This window comes from Anser brachyrhynchus (assembly GCF_964034855.1).
Source record: "Anser brachyrhynchus genome assembly, chromosome: 11".
NCBI classification, from domain to species: domain Eukaryota; kingdom Metazoa; phylum Chordata; class Aves; order Anseriformes; family Anatidae; genus Anser; species Anser brachyrhynchus.
Window position 1 is genome coordinate 16,738,996 of NC_137706.1, and position 14,443 is coordinate 16,753,438.

The 14,443-nt window shown below is 40.6% G+C and overlaps 1 protein-coding gene across 2 annotated transcripts in view; it reads right to left on the reverse strand.

Annotated features, from left to right (window-relative positions):
* LOC308201130 (uncharacterized protein) overlaps positions 1 to 14,443 on the reverse strand; it is a 33,336-nt gene that overhangs the window by 14,342 nt on the left and 4,551 nt on the right. The gene's annotated exons all lie outside the window — the stretch shown is intronic.

Here is a 14,443-nt window from a genome sequence, read left to right on the forward strand (position 1 = left end):
AAAATTACCCATGAGCAAGGCTGCAAGGGACAGCGCAGAGCCAGTGAAGCAGTATGCCTCCCATGCTTGTATAGTTAGCAGCAAGTATATATAACACAGCCCTGCCCTTCCTCTTCTAATCAAAGTGGCTTGCTACCAGGTAGGTGATCAGCTGCCAAAGGAGATTAATCTCCTCTTTTAGCATGTGTTTTGGGGTTGGAAGGGATATCAGTTGCTTTGGTGTGTTTTTAACATCATCTAAAGCATAGCCAAGGGATATAATCATACCCTTGGGAGAGCAAAGGTACAATACATAGCTAAGTGCCTCTAATCCACAGCAGCATGATTATCTATTGATAACTGCCTCCTCCTCTTTAGCTGTCCTACTAATCTTGAGTTTGGTTAATAAAAACAAACGAGTTCAGCATGCCACAGCAGGGTAGAGAACATGTTTTGGGGGTATCAGGGTGGGGGAAGGTTAAACGTTCTGTTTTGTTTTCTTTTGTTTTAATGCAAAACCCAACTGGCTTGGTGATCTCCAGATATGCACAAATACTGATGCCAGATATTCACTTGTACAGAAAAAAGTAATACAAGTACAAAAGGGAAGGCTGGGGTGGAGGAAGGGGAAATGGCTGGGACTGAGGACTGGGAGCCAATTCTTGCTGTGGTGTACTCTTACTGCCTTTGTGATCCTGGGCAAGCCTCTTAGATTAAATTTAATAATGAGGGTTGGATCCAATGACTGATACTAATTGGAAAGCAAAAGGCCCTTTCACCTTCCGCTACTAAATTTGCACCTGACGTTAGTTATCCGTAGTTAATTCTGTGCTATTTTATCCTAAAGTCAGACTTCAGCACGGATGAAACCTTATTGTAGTTGCTGTTGAACAACAGAACCTTTATTCTACACCATCTTCACAAAGTTATAAGAAAGTATATAATTTAACATGTGTTTTAAGAAATGGAAGGGCTTCCCAGAAGGGCCCAAGAAATGGAGAAACACACTATTAGTCAGAGTTGGAAACGTAACAAAAAATCTAGTGCAGCCTTACCATAAGCACAGATAATAGATGGTGAGTGGTGTGCTTGAGTCTGGTGACACTTGCACTTGACCTGTGCAGAGTTACATGTATTACACCATCGTAACACAAAAGGGAACGTTCACATGGCGCAACACAATGGTACAGCAGGTGTATGCATCACCCAGTCATTAAATTAAACTGAGGAGAACAAATGCTTTTCTCATGTTTGAAAAGTATCTGTAGAAGGTAGAAAAATTAAAAAAAAAAAAGGAAAAAAAAAGTTTGTTTATCCATCATATTTTCCAGGCAACTGTTCTCTTGAGGAATGGGCAAACAAATAGCCGGAAGTGAGTGGTGGGGAGAGGAAAGATATATATGAATTCTTTCAAGCAAGGCACATCTTGGAAATACCAAGTCTTTGTACTGGAATGTTATGTTCATGTTCTTTCCTGGTGCTGGCAAGGGTGGGGTAGCAGTCTTGGAAGAAATCAGTTTACCTGGGAAGGCCTGGGGCCTACCTGAAGAAAACAAAATTCCTTTGAGCAATGCTCTGTCCAGCCATTGCAAATGTTCTCAGAGTTCAAGCACTTCTACAATGGTCATTTGATCGTGAGACTTCCTGGCTCTTACACTATTTTAAACTGTTCAGAGGCACAACCAACTGCTACAGTAAACCTAAATAAATAAATAAATAGAATTGATCACATGCCCAGGCAATACTTACCATGGACTGTACTTATTTTGGCTAAAGATGTACAAGGAAGTTTTAAAAAAAATGCCCTGAAGGGAACAAATGATTAACAAGACAGTTGAAAAAGCAACCACAACACCCTGACTTACTGGAGCCATTGCAAAAAAAAAAAAAATTTAAAAAAAATCCAAATAATTTGATCTCTAACAAAGGAGGGCCTGTCAGGTCAGTAACCCAGAACTGAGGTAATGGTTTCATATAACAATAGCGCTTGACTTAGTGTTCATTTTCAACCCACAGTAGTAAAAGTAAAGTTCAACCTAACAGCAGCTGTCAAATACCTTCGCCTAATCCCCCCATAGCTGCTTTGGTACAATTTTGGTGGTGTAATACACGGTATCACCTGACCCCAACAAGGCCACCGCACTGTTAACACTTTGCCCTTGGGGGGCACATGCGCGGGTCAGAGCAGCTACAAACTTCCCCTTAGGTATTTAGGAGAAAGACTGGCTCACACTCCAGACTACAACTCTGCTGTACTCCGGGCCACAGGAGTGCGGAAATGTGTTTCTTTCCAAATCATTAAAGCCTGGCATTTCAGAGCTGGGCTCCGGGGAAAACGTCCCTGGCTCTCTGTGCCTTCCCTCCAGTATTTCAAAACATAGATGCTAAGCTTCAGTGCACCTTCCTGCTGGATTTTCAAACAACTTGGTGTTTTGCAGGCTTCAGGATATTATAAATATTGACTTTTTTTTTTTCCCCTAACTATGAGCTGTTCAGGGCATTTCTAGTGCTTGGGTTGTGATGTGCTGTGAGTAGTACAATGGAAAGAGCTGGGTTAACGAATCTCGCATCCCAGCAAAGCCTGAACATATATCTCTCCATAGGAAAGGAGCATTGCCTAAGGGTTAAAGAAAGCTATTGGGATATATCTCCCCATCAACCTTGGATCTCTACTTCTCTTCTTATCTAAATACCACATGCCTTCCCTCTGAAACAGGCATACCCGATGCCCAATAAAACTTGTGGTGTTTTGGTGTCCATTTGCATGAGACAGAAGGTGCTTTGGCACGTTGTCCAAGCTGACCAGAAGCCAAGGGACAGCATTGCTATGATATGAAACAACTTGCAAGAAAAAATAAATCCAAGCCCAGAGCTGTAGCTGACAGGTGCATAGTGTCTGATCTTCCTGCAGGTAGGCAGATAAAAGTTTACAAAGACCTTGTTGTACATGAACAGAAATGTGTTCTCTTATCACAACACCGTCAATGTCCTGCACCTATGCAACTTCAGGGAAATTCAGATAACGCCGAAGGATGCGGCCACTTTCTGCATGTCTAGACAATCTGCATAGTTTTCCTTATCCAAACAGGCAAGTCTGAGACACTTGAGGCAAAAGACTTTGGGGTGAGCTTCTAGTTCCTTTCAGTAGCTCTTCACATCTCACCTTAACCTCAGTCTTCTTCTCTTTGGTTATTTACTGAGTTTGAACCCTTAGTTAATGGAAACTTCTAAGATTTCACTTGGCATGGAGGACATCCCATATGGGCAAAGCACCAAAGAGTGAAGTGTTTCCCAACTCCATTTCAGAACAATTTATCTGGGAATCATTGGCAGATGCTTTTTCAGCTATGAACAGACTTTTTTGACACCCCATAACAACAAATATTCTTTCCCTTGGGTATCATGTTTGTTATTTAACTCTACATATTTCTCCATTTTTTTGGTGTTCTTACACTGGATGAATAAATGATGATAATAATAATAATAGTTTTAATAACAATAATAGAAATCAATTTTTTTTTTTCCTTTAAGGTACAGCATTGTTCCACTTGACTGGCTATAACAGACTCAACTCCTTGAAAGTAATGGAATTACACTGCCAGCACAGTTCACTGGTCTGCCTCATTTTGGAAAATTCATCTCTCTTAATGTCTCAGCCACACTGAAGCTCAGCATCAGTTGCTAAGCCATGGGAGCTCAGCGTTGTAACCCAGCAGTCCCAAATCTCAGCTGTGCCCTAAAACGTCCAAATACTCAAATTGGCATAACAGGAGCAAGGTTCTGTTCAACTGTGTGATCTGAGTATTTCTTTGGGAAAATAAAGTGGAATGTGACGCAATTCAAATCAGAGGGAAATTACCATTTTATGATTTCACTGTGTAAGTGCTACTGTACAAGAATGCTCAATTTTGTTTGATATTTATTATTGATTGATATTTAAATGATTGCCTTACCCTATGGAGCTGTTCTAACAAGGGACACTCAAGACTTCATAGTAATTTTATGAATCTGTCCAGTGAAGCAGCGATTTCTTTGTCTGAAAGCCGCCTAAGGTTCAAAAATCCACCTGTTTAAAAATCCAACCAAAAATTCACTAAGTCCACCTTCCTGTATCAGAGTTCAGGTATTTATATCACAGAGCTCACAACTAGATACCACTAATGCTGATAACATTACCATACTAGCTTGAAATAGCCTATTGTCTGTACCTGCTGATAAACACCAACATTTTCACCTGCAAAACGTGCTAAAACTTGATACCCAGACTTTAAAAGTACAAACTATTGCTTTTCCACACATACACGAGAAGCAGATGATTTCAGAGGATTTGGATTTTTAACAGGGATACTGCACTAACACATATTCCCCAGGCACAGAAGACTGAGAATTTCCTCAGGCAGACAGCTATCTGGGGACTTTCCCTGCCATGTCTTACACCGTGTGCATGCTCTAGGAAAGGAGTCATATTTAGCACAGTACAATTTACCTGCATGATTAACCATTGACGGTGGTTTTGGATGTCTAATCAGATTATATTGGGTTTATGTACAATTTCCTAAGTAGGCCGACTGATAGATTGATCAAGGGTAGATGGGATCTGACAGCAGAATATTATGGCAGAATTCTTCCGGTGATGGATGAGCCCACCTTGACACAAACTCCAAAGCTTTGCCTCTTAGTAATAAATCTCAGCATGAAGTCATCTGTCTCTGACCTGAAGCTCGAAATCAACGACTCAGGATACTGAAGTTTCATCGTCTTTATGAACATTTAAGTTGGCTCAATGGCATAAATACACACCTCCCGCATTCAATCTCTTCAATGGTGGCAGGCCTTATAATGTTGGGGGGTTTTGTTTGTTTGTTTTATAAAAGGTAGCGACTCATAATGATTCTCTCACCAGCCAAGGAAATCACTGCTAATAGATTACATTCTGCACAATGCTTAATGAGCCATGATTGGGAAAGGAGATGGGAAATGGCACTTTGGATTGATTTAGCAAGGATTCAGTGAAGGCAATGCCATGACTCCACAAATAGCAGTAGGTTTTACGTGGTGTCATAGAATTATATAACAGGCACCTCAGGTAAAACCTACAAAATGTCTTGCTAGCTTGGGAGCTTAACTTGCATTTTCAAAGCCTATTTAAACCCAGATTCTGAAATATACAGCTAGTTACCCAGAAGGCTTTTTCAAAGCAACAGCTTGAGTAACTTTCAGTAGGAGATGATTGTATAGGTTTAAAAAACAAAATGAAATTTTCCCCCAAGCCCACCTGCAAAATCTCCTGCATCCCTGGAACTCCAAAAATTGAAATATCTCATTCCTTTCTTGTAAACTGCAGTATGCACAGAATATTTGATGGCTTGATGTGGTGTTCACACCATCCAAAATTAATAATTTAATTTGCCTGAGACTTAATCCAAAGCCACTGAAGATACTGTGGCACTATTTCTTCATGGGATTTAAGCACCTAATTCTTACCAATTTCAGCAGGAGGTCAAGGTTTAGTTCTTTCAAAGATCCAGGTGCATGAGTCCTCAGATCATGTTTACATGCACTCATAATGTAAAAACGTGAGGCTGTGTAATAGAAACCCTCTGAGCTCCCTGTGCTTGGTAGACATCCTGGGTACCCACTGCAGCTCACTGAATTAATTGAGTAATGCTTTCAGGTGACCTACTGTAGACATTTTCATCTGACGGAGCCAGGAAATGGGGTAGCTAATAGACCATTTTGGAGTATTGTAAGATCACAGCAATCTGATATTTAAGGAGGTTAATATAATACTAATTGGGGCCTAGGTGGAGAGTTCATAAGACAGATGAACCCACCTGAATTTTGAGAGCTTGAACAGCCAGATTCTTAACCCACATTCACCACTGCTTTGAGTGTTTTTGCTCTTTAACTAGAAAGGAAAAGAAACATCAGGAGACTGCTGTAATTGACAGCTTTTTCTGACTAACATTCTTGACTGCATCTTCTAGGTTCATGATTGCTGATAACATACCAATGTCATGGCCAATGAGAAAAATCAACTTGTAGGATCAAATTCACCTCCTGACTGACTCTGGTAGACCTAAATGAACACTCCGAGATTTTATTCCTGCTAAAATCAAAGTCTAGAAACTGACAAAACTGCATTATTGTCAACCCCTGTAGGGAGGCCAGGAAAGTAGGAATAACAGTTAAGATAGCCCTGCGTGAATAATTCATAGGGAATAATTTATTTGATGAATCGACCTTTTTTTTTTTTCCTCCCTGTCCATGGCCCTGTCCACAAGCAGCCTCTGATATTCTCTCCTCTGTTGTTACTCAAATTGAAAATATCTACTGAATAATTTCTAAGGATAATTCTTGTTCTGCAAATTTGTCCCTGAGCAGTTCACTGTGAACATTCAGTATCTGAAATTCCAGGGCTAGTCAGACACACAGATCTCATGGTGTTATTCCTGTTCTTTGCATAAAGGACATATACATATGAAACAGTGCATTTTCCACTCTAGCTAATGGAAGTTATGAGCCCTTTAATGTAGCGTTAAGCTCTGTAAGGTTCATATTTGATTGTAAGGCCCCAGTTCTGATCCACATGAGATAAATAACATGTATAACGAAAGGAAATAAGGCTTTTTGTCAGGGATTTTCTTATCACCCTGGAGGTACCTCCCAGTCAAATACACTAGCTGCCCAATGAGACCTTAAGAAAGCCACGAGTGAAAGGGAGCAAATTCAGATTGTAAGTGGAAAAAAGGGCAAGCCCTGGCCACCTTCCTCAGCACCTCAGTGAGGAGGGCACACCAACATCTTCACCCCACCCAGAGCCAGCTGAAGTTTTCAGGGCTTGCTCAGCCCTCTGAGCCTGGTCCAGGAAAGCTCTGATCTTGCATACAGCACCTTCCTCATATTGCAGAGGAAATAACATGCAAAACTTTGCATTTTCAGTAATGTAAAAGCCTTGCCAGTTATTTTACAGCTCCCACGCTGGTTTTTGAATGGTTTGGTGCAAAGCAGCTCCTCAATTCCCTTTGAAGCATGATCATTTGTTTACTTGCTCCACTCATTATGTTCTGCACTCACGTAAGGCGACTACAAGACTGACTGCACATCGACTTTCAGAATCAGGGGAAAAAGGGGAGCAAGACAGAGAGTTAAAAGTTTCAGCCATAAAAGCTTTTGACACATCTTTCTGTCTCTTTCCGTCCATGTAATCAATCTTCTAAGTTTCCAGGAGCAGCTGAGATTTTTAAAAACAGCTGTAATCTGTGGTCATTGATGGTGGAGTAGATTGTTTGCCAAACTATTACCATAACTGTCAACAGAAATCAGAAAAATAATCTCATTGTGCTGGACAGATGCCTTTCCTGCATTATTGATATAGTCACTCCAGAGTAATAGAGAAATATAAAGCATTGTTCTATTTACAAAAGGAGATTGGCCAAGTCCTTGAGAGTGAGCAGGAGGGACAGGCACTTAAAGGAAGTGAGATATAGTCAACTCAGTAAAAGTTATGTGTCAGGGTCATGTGGCCTCCATAGTCAGCAGTAGAATCTCAGTTTTCAATAGCTTTTCCTCTCCTTTCTCACTTTCAGATTTAGCTCCATAGCTTAATCTCTGACTAAATGAGCTTTCCAGGGTTTCAGTGCAGCACCGTGGAATTCACCCAGCTTTTCCCCCTTTCCTCTGGCTGCCAGCATGACAACCCCAAATGCATCTCAGGGACCGCCACATTTCCAGAATATGCAAAACCACTTCATCTTCACCGCGCGCCTCTGTGTAGCAAGGATAAATCAGGTCAGTGCTGCCCATTATAATACAATATAAGAGAAATTTGTTTGCTTGCCATCAAGATATCTCAGAAAATACTTCGCAAAGCAATGTACTAAATATGAGCATTGCAGCAAATCTTTAGGCAGATGGAGCAGCCAGCCTGCATTTAGCCATAGCGCCCACAGAGTCTTTTGCTGTTACAAATGTTTGTATATAGAGAAGGGCCCAATTTTGCCTTGGAATCTGCTACAGTGAACCGATAACCCCAAGATCCCCATTTATAGCACAAATGAATAAATATCTATATATTCGGAGGACTGGAGGTGGGACTGGAGCTTCTATTTTCATTTGAACACCATGCAAGGGTCAGGCACAGTGAAAGTCCCGTGATCAGCTGAGGACAGGATCCGGGAGATACATGGTCTCCTCCTGTCTTTTTTTTTTTTTTGGAAGGTTTTCTGATTTTAAAAATTACCTCACATTTCACTGCAGGGAAAAGTTTCTCTTCTCATCAGCTTTTGAAAACACAGAATTGGATTTTTTTGTGGAGCAGGAATTATCTATAGAAGTAGCCCTCTATTTAACTTGAAAAGAGAAATTAGCTTTTACAAAATTACAGCAGTATTTAGCTTATTCTTGTTCAAAAGCAGCTATGTGAGATCCTAGCCTCATTTCTGAAGCAACAAAAGTACTTTTCGGCAGCTTAGTGTTTTGAGGCAACACATGGCTTTTTTCTTTCTTTCTTATGATAAAAACATACAGATGCAATCTTTGTCTCAATACAAAAAAAGATGGAAATAAAATCAGTTCATCAAATTTGGCATAATGAGAATTATTGTCATGCTATAAAAATAATTTTAATAACACCAACAACAAAATTGCTTTTGCCCCAGTTTTAGTGAAATGTCTGTGAAAGAGCCACCCTAGTGAAGCAAATGGATTCTCTGGTCTGATGTGTGAAATTCAGCAGTACGTGGAGGAAAAAAAAATACAACCAACAGCAGGGCTAATTAAAGGACAAATTCTTCCTGGTTACTACCAGTCGATAAATAGCTTGGACTCATCATGCAGACTGTAAAACATTTGTAGCTTTCAAATCAGAACAACTTATTGTGAGAAAAATGCCTTAATGCAGAAGGACAGTCTGTAGTCAGGAAATGAATGCATGAAGAACCCTTGACACTGTATTTGTCTTGACACATGCTCTTCTGCTCTGAACTTACGCTCTGGGTACCAAGATGTTCTGAATCCCTTAGCACACAGCATGGACAAGAGGTTTGACCCAAGTCTTTGGTGCATTACACCACCAATTTATACCTATCTCCAGCACACGTGAGTGCGCACACATGCACACAAGCAGATACCAAGACCAATAGCATTTTTAATTGAAAAGCATAAATTTGGCCTGCTAAATCTATTAACGTTTTGTTTTAATTAGGAACCCAGCTGCTTCCTGAGATTTTGCAGTCTGGGTTTCAGAACTTTAGCTGTACTGAAAATGAGTCTCAAGTGAGTTGCTTTGAGTCTTTCAGCTCAGCATTTTTACAGACTTTTTGGAAGAGAGATGTTTCAAAAACTTTCCACAGCACACACACAAACCCTCCTGTCCTTGGTTTGCCTCATAGAAGGCAAACCCTCATCTTCACATTCTTCTTAAATCCAGATGAAGTTTCTCTGTCCTTAAAGAGTAGTTAAAGTCCACTACTGGTCTTAAACATAGTTCTTGGAGAGGACCAAATGGGACTAAATTAAACGATGTTTTTGCCACCCAGAAACATCCCTTCCCTAGTGCAGAGAGTGCAGTTAATTAATTAGACTTCCTGGTAAGTAATGTCACTGTTATTTTCTTTTGTCAAGTACCTGAGAGTTAAATTCAGGGAGAAGCCTGCCAGATTTAAGGACCCCGTCTTGGGGCTCAGAGAAGTCAAGCAATAAATGTGTCCTTTTCTTGGAACAGTTATTTAATCAGATCACACATTAATGAACTTCAGGGCACTCCGGCACTCGCTCCTGCTATGTCTGCATTGCCACTGCTAGCCAGAGAAGCACTTAACTGAGAAAACACACACCGTGCTGGTGACAGTGCACGGTCACTTAAGAGCAAGGCATCCTCCCAAAGCACCAAAGTTATTCCAGCCTTCATATAAGGCTACCTTTTATTTTTTTTTTCTTTCCTTTTCCAACCCAGTGCCACTTTCAGAGCCTGGTATCCATATATCTACCTATGACTCCAGCCCATGGAAAAGTTATGAGAGAAGGAAGCAAAGCAAAGTCAAGTGAGGTAGCAATGCATGTCATCTCATGTGCTGTTAAGGAGGACAGAGAAGCCCTGGTTTCAGCTGTATATACTATTCCTCACAGACGGTTCCTGGCTTTGCTCCTATTTGGATGCCCAGGTTTTCTCAGCATTACCCTCTGAGGGTAGAGGAATTAGCTATCTGATGGCCTTCTCTATCCAACCAAAAAGGGAAATCTGGCATAGGATGTCTTCAGCTTTACATCAGCTACTCCGAAAAACTTTCCAAATAGCTCAACTCATGACATTAGTTTATTTTATCAATCTAGCTTTGATTCACTGATAATAAACATGTCAGCAAAACTTTTGGACATACTCATTAATAATAAACAGAAATCTAAGCTCTCACTAGTTTGTCAGAAAATGGGGATTGCTTTCTCAAAAAAAATTAATATAATAGATACTGAAATGTTTTCATGTATGACTTCAATATTTCATTAAAGAATTCCAGCCTCCTCAAGCAGAGAGACCTCTCAAAGTAAGAAGTTCCCCACCTATAACAAGTTCATGCAGACCAAAAGCAGTCAGCCAGTCCTACGATTTTGTAGAGTCCCCTTGATTAGATCTATGGACACAGATTTAAGGTCTTTCAGTCCCATTTTTTTTTGTCATGATACTCATGTCTTCTCTTTTAACTTTGCTCTTGATGTCATGGAATTATATGAGATGCTCAGACTACATTAAAGATCTCTAGTTTGTACACAGGAAAATGGAAGTTTGAAATAAAAAAATTTTTTTTTGTATAAATCTGAATTCTGTATTTCTTTTTAGGAAAATTAAGTTATACCTTAAAACCAACCTAAAATCTTCCAAATGCAGATTTTTAAATTTTGACATGTCAAATTCTTAACCAAATAATGGAAAAAAATAATCCAGCAAGGATGTTGCTCTTTTTTTTTTAATCTGTTATCTTTAAACAATAGCATAGTTTGGAGATGGTAAGAAGGCAACAGAGGGAATGACTTGGCCAGCTCTAACTGTAATCTAGAGCAAGCCTAGTGAAGCTCTGAGTGGTACATTGTCTTCTTTGGGCTCCAAAACAATTTCTAGTCTTTGCTTCCCAGACCAGTCTTAATTAGCTTGGTGCTGCCAGTTCTTGCTCATTAGGACATTTCATGACTTTACCTCTGTCTTGCTCTGACGTCCCAGCTGCTCAGTCCTGCAGTTTGCCAGTGCTGCGGCTGGGGAAACTTTGTATATCTACGAAGCCTACAGCAATATCGAAACAGGCCTGGGCAAAACTGGGGACTGGAAGGTCTTGGGTTCCAACAGCTGTTTCCAAACCTCCGTGACAAAGCTTTGTGTTACAGCACTGAAAATGTCTGAAGCTTGCTTAAGTTAAAAGGAGGAAAAAAAAAAGCCTTGCTGATTTGAGAGTGCTTTGAGGGAGGGCCTCCCTCACACATTTATTGCAGCACAGCTGAGATTCCCTCCTGATAGCACTCCCCTTTCCCCTTCTCCCAAAGGGCTGCTCTGCCACCTTATCTCAAGTCTTTTTTGGCTTGTTTACTAAATCTTCAGTCTGCCCGCTCAGGGTTAAGTACCCTCAACTTCAGTATGATCCTCCACCACGTGCTTTGGTTCTAGGGTTGACTCATAAGTAGAAGAGTCCTTAAGCCTCAACAAGCAGATTGAAAACTCAGTAAACAAGCTGAAGAAAAGAAACTTAAGAAGTCCAAGTCTCCAGCCACGTAGGCATGAAAAGCACTTTATATAATATGTATTTACAAGGAGGTTTTCAGTGACTTTGTGATGATTTATAGTATGTATGTTTTATATCTTTTGAATTTTTACCCTTCCACAACCCTTCCTAGTCAAAGATAGGTTTATTGTATACCAGTTTGCCCATACTTAACTCAGACTTACTAGTTAAATACTGAGAACCACTATGCAGAATTGCTTGTTTTTTGCAAAAATAACAAATGTCAAGGAAAGTTAAGTGAATTCTTTTCAAAAATGCCTTTCTGCAACCTATCAATATAAATGTTCCAGAGGTATATGGATATAAACTTACATAATCCTAGGTATATTTAGAGTTTCCATGGAAACCATTTCTTTGACAAAAGAACAACATTGCTCTTGGTTATTTGTAACTCACACCTGGTGAAGTCCAGCTTTGGACCAGGAGGTGACTCTGATGACACCAAGGGAATCGACTTGGCTGATTTCAGATTCTCAGCCAGAACAGAAGGAGCCAGGAACATTCCTCCCTTATCCATAAACGAAGACAGTAACAGTGAAACAGTTTAGGTAATCTGACCCCTGGAAACATCCAAATCCCAGCCTACCTGCCTGCCCCCTTGCAGGGACCCTTCTGGTTATGGTGTTTCTGTAAAAGGGAGTGAGTGGGCAAGGTCTCAGTTCTCCTAAAGTGAGCATGCATATTCCGCATGTTGCAGGTTTTCCCCCAAGTGTAAGCTGCTCTTCCAATAAATGCTGTTTTGACAGCAGTGTTGCAGCTTGCCAGGAACTGCTCCCAGTGCAGGGCGCCTGCATCTGTGCATCTGCAAAGGCATCTGCAGAGTTGCAGTCCTAATTCTCACACCATTCATCTTCCCTTCTTTTACTCAATTCTTCCAGACAAAAGGGGAGGGGAGAGGAGAGAAGAGTCCAGTCTGACCTTCCTCCTACCTCCGGAAACACTCCAATAAGAGGAGCTGTAAACTGTAGCTGGATTTCTAGCTGACAGCAGCTGGGAGTCAACAGCAGCCCATCTTATCCACTTCAGAAGTGATCCCTGGCTGATTGGACAAATATTTCCTATTTATCAGCTTCTCTCCCCTCCTGGATAATTCTAGGGTTAATCCACCACACCACCTCCTCAGCCCAGCCCCGTGATATTGACACTTAAGAAACACAGAGCTGTTTATATTTCATTGGAGAGCTCATACTATCAATTTTCACATTAGTGAGTCCAGCTATTGCTCTCTTCTATCGGGATCTATTGAGTGGTGGCAGTAGAGATATCCGCTGTAGTGAAGGAAAAAAAAATACTTAGCTGTCTGATGAAATGTTTTAAATGCATAGGGTTCACCTTGGGGTTGGCTGCTGCTCAGATTTTATCCATTAATAACACGCAGGGCTGCCACACTACTCTCCAGGGCTGATAGGAAAAATAGTACCACTTACAGATCCCCTGGTTTGCCTCGGGGAGAGTGCACCAAATGCAGCACATATCATACATTTTTTGGGCTGAAATTTACTCCACAAGAAGAAAAAAACGCAAACATTCTTATATTAAGAAATAAAACCCAACCTTATTCCTGCAGCACAGACAAAGCGAAGTTGCCATGTAGGCCAGTAGTTGCAGACCTCAAGTGTTTTGCTTAGGCTACGAAATGCCTCTGGGCAAAACAGGGGTAAGATTTCAGAGTAAAGGGCCTTTTTTAGCTTACTGCCCTTCAGGTTGACATTTCACCCAGCAGGGAGAAGAATCTGAATTGTTACAAGGAGCCAAGAGCAAAAGAGTGGACTCTCGGTTGGCCGTCATCTTTCCAGCAAAAAAATGTCTCATTTATTTATATTCTTTTTTCCCCTTACCATTGAAACAATTCACAGGAAAATGATCATCAGAATAAGAATTGTTAACTGATTAGATTATTGTCAGCATTCAGTACAAGAACACAGCCAAGTGCTTAAGGGTAAGTATTATTTTCATCTAGTGATGAAGCTAAGAAAGGATTCTGCACCCAATTCCCTGTACATTAATGATCTGAAGATATTTGGGTTGGGTTGCATTGTTTTTCCCTCTCTTTCAAAGTGAGCCACAGAGCTCTTTGCTGCCAGGAAGTGTTATTTAAGAATATGAGTTTCTTTTGTAAAGGGAAAGGCATAATTAGATGTTAAGAGCTGATTATTGTATTGTTCTCCACAAAGATTTGCAAAAGGAACTGCATTTGAAGAAAGAAGGGAAAGTGTGTATTGTGCTTGGAAAGTGAGAGGTATCTGGCTTAAATATTCTTTGTCTCCATATCTGAAAACTTTTCACAAGAGATAAGAAGTAACCCAACTTCCCACAGCACTCTGCAGATACAGCTTTTGCTGCAAGCAGCCCATTTACCTACAATACCTGCTGGTGTAACCTGGCACCAGCGTTCCCATCCCAAGGACCAACAAAATCAACATCTCCTCAAATAGATATCACTCGAAACAGAAAAGCATGTTGGTTTTTTTGTTTGTTTTGCTTTTGTAAGGAGCTTCTTGAAACAAGCCAAACTTGTATCCATACAATGTTTGTACTGCTCCAGCCCCAGGGAGCCATTGTACCTCATGCTCCTCCCTTAGGCCCTCAGAGAAGCAAGATGTTTCTAACAGGCAGCTCGCTGAGAAAAATTTGTAAGAAATAAGTGTGGACAAGGACCTGTCTAACTCATCCAAACTCAGTAAGATATTTAGGGTAGA